The sequence below is a fragment of the Vombatus ursinus genome, unplaced genomic scaffold, assembly GCF_900497805.2.
Source record: "Vombatus ursinus unplaced genomic scaffold, bare-nosed wombat genome assembly UNPS02004367.1, whole genome shotgun sequence".
Classification (NCBI taxonomy): domain Eukaryota; kingdom Metazoa; phylum Chordata; class Mammalia; order Diprotodontia; family Vombatidae; genus Vombatus; species Vombatus ursinus.
The window spans coordinates 63,593-71,938 of record NW_020944145.1 but is presented as its reverse complement, the minus strand read 5'-3'; the positions used below and the strand labels follow the sequence as shown (position 1 = coordinate 71,938).

Sequence of the window (8,346 nt, the reverse complement as noted above, 5' to 3'; positions counted from 1 at the left end):
AAACAGTTTGGAAAATATTAATTGCTCATGGGTAAACTTAGCCAATACAATAAAAATGATAATTCTAATGAAATTTATCTATTTATTCAATGCCATACCAATCAAACTATCAAAAAATATTTTATGAAGCATGAAAAAAATAATAACAGAATTCATCTGGAAGAACAAAAGTTCAAGGATATCAAGGGAATCAATGAAAAAAACTGTGAAAGAAGGTAGCCTAGCCATACCAGACTTCAAACTGCATTATAAAGTGGTAATTATCAAAATAATCTGGTACTGGCTAAGAAATACAGTGGTGGATCAGTGGAGTAGATTAGGTACAAATTACATTATTGTAAATGACCATAGTAATCTAGTATATGATAAACCCAAAGACCCAAGCTTTTGGAACAAAAACTCATTATTTGACAAAAACTGTTGAGAAAACTAGAAAACAGTATGGCAAAAACTAGGTATAGACCAACATCTCACACTATATTCCAAGATAAGGTCAAAATAGGTACATGATTTACACGTAAATGGTAATACCATAAGCAAGTTAAGGGAGCATAGGATAGTTTATTGGTCAGATTTATGGATAAGGGAAGAATTTAAGATCAAAGAAGATATAAGGAGCATTACAAAATGTAGAATAGATAATTTTGATCATATAAAATAAACAAGATTTTGCATAAACAATGCCAATGCCACCAAAATTACAAGGAAAGCAGAAAACTGGGAAAAAATTTTGCAACAAGTATCTTTGATAAAGGCCTCATCTCTCAGATATATAAAGAACTGAGTCAAATTTATAAAATTCAAGTCATTCCCCAAGTAATGAATGATCAAAGGATGTAAACAAGCAGTTTTGAGACAAAGAAATTAAGGATATAGTTGTATAAAATGTTCTATATCACTATTGATCAGAGATATAAAAATTAAAACAACTCTGAGGTACCACCTCACACCTATCAAAGTGGCTAATATGACAAAAAAGGAAAATGTTGGATGTTGGAGAGAATGTGGGAAAACTGAGACACTAATGCACTGCTAGTGGAGTTGTGAACTGATCCAACCATTCTGGAGAGCAATTTGGAACTATGCCCAAAGGGCTATAAAACTGTGCATACCCTTTGATCCAGCAATATTGCTACTAGGTCTACATCCAAACGACATCCAAAAAATGAAAAAGGACTTATTTGTACAAAAAATATTTATAGCAGCTCTTTTTGTGGTTTTTAAGAATAGGAAATTGAAGGGATGCCCATCAATTGGGGAATGGTTAAACAAGCTGTGATATATGATTGTAATGGAATATTATTGTGCTGTGAGAAATGACAAGCAGAATGATTTCAGAAAACCTAGAAAGACTTACATGAAGTGATGCATAGTGAAGTGAACAGAACTAGGGGAAAGTCGTACACAGTAACAGCAATATTTTTCAATGAAGAATTGTGAGTGACTTAGCTATTCTCAGCAATGCAATGATTCAAGACAGTTCCAAAGGACTAATGATAAAGCATATTATCCACCTCCACAGAAAGAACTGATATTGATTGAATACAGACTGAAGCATGCTATTTTTCACTATCTTTCTCTTATTATTTTTCTTTTATTCAAGTCTTCTTGCCCAAAATGACTAATGTGTAAATGTTTTACATAATCATACACGTATAACCTATATCTGATTGCTTTCTGTCTCAGGAAGGGAAGAGAGGTTGAAGGGAGGGATAGAATTTGGAACTCAAAACTTTAAAGAAAAATGTTAAAGAAAAAAACTCCCCAAAAATCCACATTCAATTTCTTATGCTGACCCATAATATATTGAAACCGTGATGGAGAAAGTTGTGATATGGAAGTAATAACTGTACTCCCTTTGCAGGAACTGAAAATTTTGATCCTGAGGATCACAGACTTCAGAGAATTTCCACAAAGACTATGGATAGTTGTGATTCCCATTCAGGTACCAGAGCGTCAAGGACTAAGAAGCTGATTTAAAATATTGACCTAATTCTCCCCTTCCCCAGTGGCAGGGAATATCCTGATGGCCATTCCAAGGTCACCTGGTGTATTTTGAGACAAGACACTCTCTTACCCCAAAAGGGGAGAGGCAGGTTCCTGGAATTTCCAGTGTACAGTTATCAGTGACAGGCAGGTGATACATTCAGTAAATTAGAAGAGAAGAAGTCAACGAATGGGTATGTTCTTACACCTCATGAGTCCAAGGGCTTCTCGTGAGGGCAGTAAAGGATCCCAGAACCACACACATGTACATGGGGCTGCTGCACTCTGACTGGCCTCTCAGATTCAAGGCCCAACAAACCACTGATTAGAGCATGTGATTGTCACTGGCTTCTTAGTACCCTCTCACTAACAGTGAGTGTAAAAGATGGATTGTAGGATGTGCTCATGTGGGATGAAAGCAACTGTGACCTTGGCTGTCTCACACAGAAGAAGAAAATGCCTCTTCCAGCATTAATTTAGAGTCATAATAGGATAGACTCCCTACACGTGGAGTTAAAAATTGCAAACGGATTAAAAAAGTAATCATAATAATTGCTGTTTTTGCTCAATCATTCGGTCAAGCCCTGCTCTATGTGTCTGTGGGGGTCTTCTTGGCAAAGTTACTGGAGTGGTTTGCCATTTCCTTCTCCAGTGTGTCCCTGTTTTGCAGATGAGGAACTGAGGCACGTAGGGGTTAAGTGACTTGCCCAGGGTCACAGAGTTAGGAAGTGTCTGAGGCTGGATGTGAACTCAGATCTTCCTGACTCCAGGCCCAGTGCTCTGTCTTACTGTTTCACCTAGCTTATTTCCTGAACATATCAGGGTAATGTATTCATTTTTGTTTCCTCCCTGCATGGGAGGATGTGACTTGTGATTGTCAAGGAGTCTTGGAATTGGTAGGAAAGCAGGGATCGGGGGACCTATCCCAAGTCCCCCTGACAAGAGCTTTGGCCGATGGAAGCAGTGGGTCCTTCCTAGACCTAAAGCAGCTGAAGAGTCAGAGGGGTTGGGTTTAGGACTAGTTCTCAGTGGGAGCTTCTACACAGCTGATTGTGAGAGGGAAATCTGCCCCTGACCCACTGCTCCAGAGTGGGGCCCCTGGAGTGGAGCCTCACAGTGTAATAGACTGGCAGGCTGTGCCTGTTCCCTTTGGTACCAAGTTAGATAAATGTGAAGGCCCATGTGGGCCTTACAGGTCATGTGGACTCTTTTCTTGGGGAGATTTCACATCACTGATTTTTAAGAAGAACTAGGTGAGCTGATGTTATTAAGCTTTAAGGAATAATCAAAAGTAAAGCAGTGACTTTGTTCCTAGAAAGGGAATAGGACCCAATTCTTCAGATAGGCTCCACCCTTTTTCAGTCTTTCTGTGAGTGGTCTGCTATTTATTTTTTCCATTGCTGTTACTTCTCAATAACACCCTTTATCCTCCATCCTACCTCATCACAAGAAACATAGTTAAGCACAATCCCCCAACACATTTACCATGCCTGACAATGTATGACAATGAACACCTCACACCATACCTATAGTACATCACCTTTCTGCAGAGAGAAAGAAGGCATACCTCACTGTCAATCATCAGAAGCCAAGGTTGTTCACTGTATTGGACAGTTTGAAGATGTCTAACAAATATCATTTTTCTTCATGTAATTGCAGATATTCTGTAGATTTTTCTCTGGGTTCTACTTACTTTCTTGTGCATCAGTTCATCCAAGTTTTCCCAGATTTCTCTGCATCTCCATAAATATCATTTGTTATTCTGCAAAGAGCATCTATCTATTATCAAGTATCCATCTATGGAGCAGCTAGCTGGTACCGTGGATAGAGTTCTGTGCCTGGAGTCAGGAAGAGTCATCATTCTGAGTTCAAATCTGGCCTCAGACACTTGCTAGCTGTATCATCCTGGGCAAGTCACTTAACCCTGTTTGCCTCAGTTTCCTCATCTGCAAAATGAGCTAGAGAAGGAAATGGCAAACCCCTCCAGTGTCTTTGCCAAGAAAACTTCAAGTGGAATCATAAAGAGCTGGGTGCAACTGAACAACGATTGTCCATTATATTTAAATAATAAAACTTGGACATCCACTTTGCTTCCAGTTTTTTGGTACCACAAAACAGGTGGTTATTGATATTTTCATAAATATGTGAAGTTTCTGTTTCCTAGTTCATCAACTTCCTCCACTCCCATGAGCCCCAACTTCGCCCAACCTCCGGGACACATAGGAAGGGCATCCATAACCTTGAACTCCTCATCACAAGTGTTTTCATTTTACTTTCAAAATCTATAATTCTGAAACATCTCTATCTTGGTCTTGCTGATCTACTTTCTGTCCTTGTGCCTCACTGCTCCTAATCCTATTCTTCAACCTCGTCCTATGCTGGTCATTCCGGCTGTCCTTCCCCAGGCCATCAGCCCTACTCTGGCCTCACTTTCATCCCTACAAAATATAAATGCTTCAGTTAACTCATTTAACATGATACAGTCTTCTCTCTACCCTTGAATCCCTTGCCCCACCATCCTATTATTATTCGCCCTTGTCCAAACCCCAAATCTGGGAGACCCCAAGAACTGTCTTATTCTTCTCCTTCCTGAATATATTCTACATTCCTGCCAAATGGATCCACTTGCTGTTTCTTATGTGCTACGTGCCATCTGCTCTCTTCATGCGTAAGCTGTATTCCATGCCTGGAATGCTTTCTCTTTTTGCTTCTACCTCTTTGTCCTTCCTGCCATCTTTAAGGCTCAAACTCAAGGCTACAGAGGACATTTATGATACCTCTCCTCCTACTGTCCAACCGCTGATAGATCTGTATTTATTCCAGTACCTAGCACAGTACTTGGTATATAGCAGGTATGTGATTAATAATTGTTGTTGATTCATCAGTTTTGCATAAAATAATGATAACAATAATGATAATGATAGCTATCATTTATATAGTTACAGGAAAGTTTGAAAAGGACTTCACAAGCATTCCATTTGGTCTTCACAACTGTGAGGATGGTGTTATTATCATCCAAATATTACAGACAAGTATCTGGGCTGAGAAGTTATGTGACTTGCCCATGTCTGCACCTAGTATCTGAGGCAGGATTTGAACTCAAATCTTCCTAATTCCAGAATATCAATTTTTACCTCTCTGTGAGCATGTGGAATCTTCCTTTCTTCTACAGCAGAATGTAAGCTTCTTCAGGGCAAAGAGCTTACGTTCTTTGCATAGTGACTATGGCATACGACACAGTAGAGTCCACTGCAGCCAATATGCTCAGTTATCCTTACATACAAATTGTCATAAAATATGATTTTAAAATGTGATCAGAGAAAATAAGAACAGGATGTGAACTTTTTTGGTCCATTGTCTGATTTTCATTAGGTTACTGCCTGGATTTCTTGAACTCTTGGGTCCATGGGCCAATATTTCCTTTGGGATACAGAAATAAGAAGACAGGACAGGCAGGATCTCTGGCTGGAAACTTTTCTTGTTTCTGGGTATATAGAGAGCAGAAGCGTCAGATCATAAAATAGCCTAGTAGTTTGAGCCTGAAGCACACACAATAGTAGAGTGTCCACTCCCAATAAAGTTAGTTCTCTCCTTCACTATACTGCTCAAGGCTGTGGAGGCTTCGGGGCACATAGCCCTCAGTCAGTTGCCTTTCCTCTGAGCCCTGAGTCCCTTTTCTCATGTCAGCCCCAGAGGCCCTGCCCCTGAGCAGGCAGCCCAGCAGCTGCTGGAGGAGGGGAAGGAGAGGAGACAGCTGAGCCTCCCTGACCAGCCAGCCTAGGCCTGGGGAGGTTTTTGTTTGAGGATGTAGCACTGTGGGAGGAGAAGAAGTTCCTTGAAAACAGTAATAATCTGCCCCATCCTCAGGCTCCACACTGCTGATTGTGAGGGTGAAATCCTTCTCAGCACCACTGCCACTGAACCGGGCAGGGACTCCTGAATCCAGGTTGGAAACCTGGTAAATGAGTAGCCGAGGAGATTGTCCAGGTTTCTGTTGGAGCTAGTTCATATACGTTTTTCCATTGCTGTGTTTGACACTCTGACTGGCCTTGCAGCTGATGGTGACCCTCTCTCCTGGGGTCACAGACACTGAGGCTGGAGACTGGGTCAGCACAACCTCCTCCCTGGAGCCTAAAAATAGACATTAATGATGAACCAACATGAAGTAAACAAAGCAATCTCTTTCCTCTTTGATATTTACCTACAGCAGCCTGGCTCTGCAAATCCCACTGACCTCACAGAAATCCATACTCCCCCTTGGACTGTGCTGGCTCATGGCCCCAGAGATTCTAAGCTGCTTTGAATGCTTTCATCTTATGAAAAATTGTACGTCTGCATGTTGTGTTGTCCCATGTTCTCACCTGGGGGCAAAAGCATGAGGGGCCCGCAGAGAAGCTGGGACAGTGACCCCATTTTGCAGTGTCTCCTCCCCTGTGGCTGCTCTGCCCCCAGCCCTAGTTTATGTCCCTGCGGTTGCAGGCCCTCCCCTTGGGGATTCTTTATGCAAAGTGGTGGGGCTGTGGCTTCTAGGAGCAGAAGTGACTGACTCCAGCTCAGGGAAGGCCCTGAGACCTTGATACCCTGAAGATGTCATTCCTTCAGGGACCCTCATGTGGTGGGTGCTCCTACTTTTCCCACCTGTCCTTAGGATTTTTTTTTTAGCTTTGGTCGGTTTTATGGTTCCATGGGCTTCTATGTGGTGCAGTGGATGGTGTGCTGAGACTGGGGCTAGGAACACTCATCGTCCTGAAATCAGACACTGCCTTGGACAATGACTAACTGTGTGATCCTGGGTAAGTCACTTCACCCTGTTTGCCTCAGACTCCTCATCTGTAAAATGAGCTTGAGAAGAAAATGGCAAATCACTCCAGTAACTTTGCCAAGAAAATCTCAAATGGGGTAACAAAGAGTAGGACATGATTGAATAACAAAAAAAAAAAATGGTTCCAAAAGTCCAGAGAGATTGCATGAAAACGATATTGGCTAGAGAAAAGAGATCGGCACCTGAAGTCAGGAAACATCTGACAGTTCCTCACATACTACACTTATACAAACTACACTTTATTCCAACCCATGACCTGATATCCCACTAATTAATGATCTTTTGAGGGGTTTAGCATGGAGCCTCTTAAAATGTAGGGCCAGATTGGTTCTAATTCTTCTTCACAATATGACTAATGTGAATATAGGTTCAATATGAATGTATATGTACAGCTATAACAAATTGCATGGGGTGGGGGAAGAGGAGAGGTGGGAAAAACATTTGGAACTCAAAATCTTACGGAAGCGAATATTGAAAACTAAAAAGAAACAATTAAAAAAAAGAAACTGAGGCCAACAGAAATTTGGTGGCTTGCCTGGAGTCACACAGCTAGTGTCTGAGGCTGGATTTGAACTCAGGTGTTCCTGACTCCAAGCCCAACAAGTCATCTATCCATTTATCTGCCTCTAAAGGCATTTCATAATTCTTAATCACAAAAGTTGAACACCTAAGACACAAGGTGTGGCCATCTCCAAATGCAGCTGAGATGGAGTGAAAGCACAGGTCATGTGAGTAGAGCAGATTAAAAAATTGGGAGGCTAAAGTATTTTATAAAGCATCAACACATATACTGAAATCTGCTAGGTTGATGGCAGGTGATGGGGAGGGAAAAGACTTTAAATCAAGCATTGAATTTATGGGGAAAGGAGAAAGAATTCCCTGAGGGTTTCTGTGTAACCAGCCACCAGGATCTAAATTAGGTGATAAATGGGAAGTGAACCTCAAAGATGAAATTGCTGGAGAATAAGGGAAGAGTCTGGAAGTGAGACCTGTGCTCAAATTCAGCCCCTGGGGGCAGGTAGGTGGTGAAATGCATGGAGCACTGGGCTTGAAGTCAGGAAGTTCAGGTCCAGTCTCACTGGCTGTGGGATCCTAGTTAACCCTGATTGTCTCCAGAAAAAAAAAAATTCTGCCTCTGACACTCATTAATTGTGTGACCTCAAGCAAGTCACTTAACTTTCATATATATCACAGGCAGTTTCCTAGGACTTATCTATCAAGCTCAATCTATACTAATGGAGGGAATTCCACAATAAAGAAATAAGTAACAAAAACACACACAAAAAGTGTAAGGCCAGTCATTCTTTTTTATGAATATATTGTGGTGTGTGTGTGTGTGTGTGTGTGTGTGTGTGTGTGTGTGTGTGTGTGTGAAGAGTGTGGGGCAGGTAATGAAGATACCAATCTCTCAGTCATGACTTTGGAGTCCAGTGAAAGGTAGGAACACGGCTGAATGGGAAATGAAGGCCAGTTGGTCTGTACTACTACACAAAACTGAGGTTCCTCAAGAAACTTACCAATAGTATCAGGGGAGCAGA

At 41.4% G+C, this 8,346-nt stretch overlaps 1 pseudogene; it reads right to left on the bottom strand.

Moving 5' to 3' along the window:
* Positions 1-5,566: 5,566 nt before the first annotated feature.
* On the bottom strand, positions 5,567-6,414 carry LOC114023129 (annotated as a pseudogene).
* Positions 6,415-8,346: the final 1,932 nt, after the last annotated feature.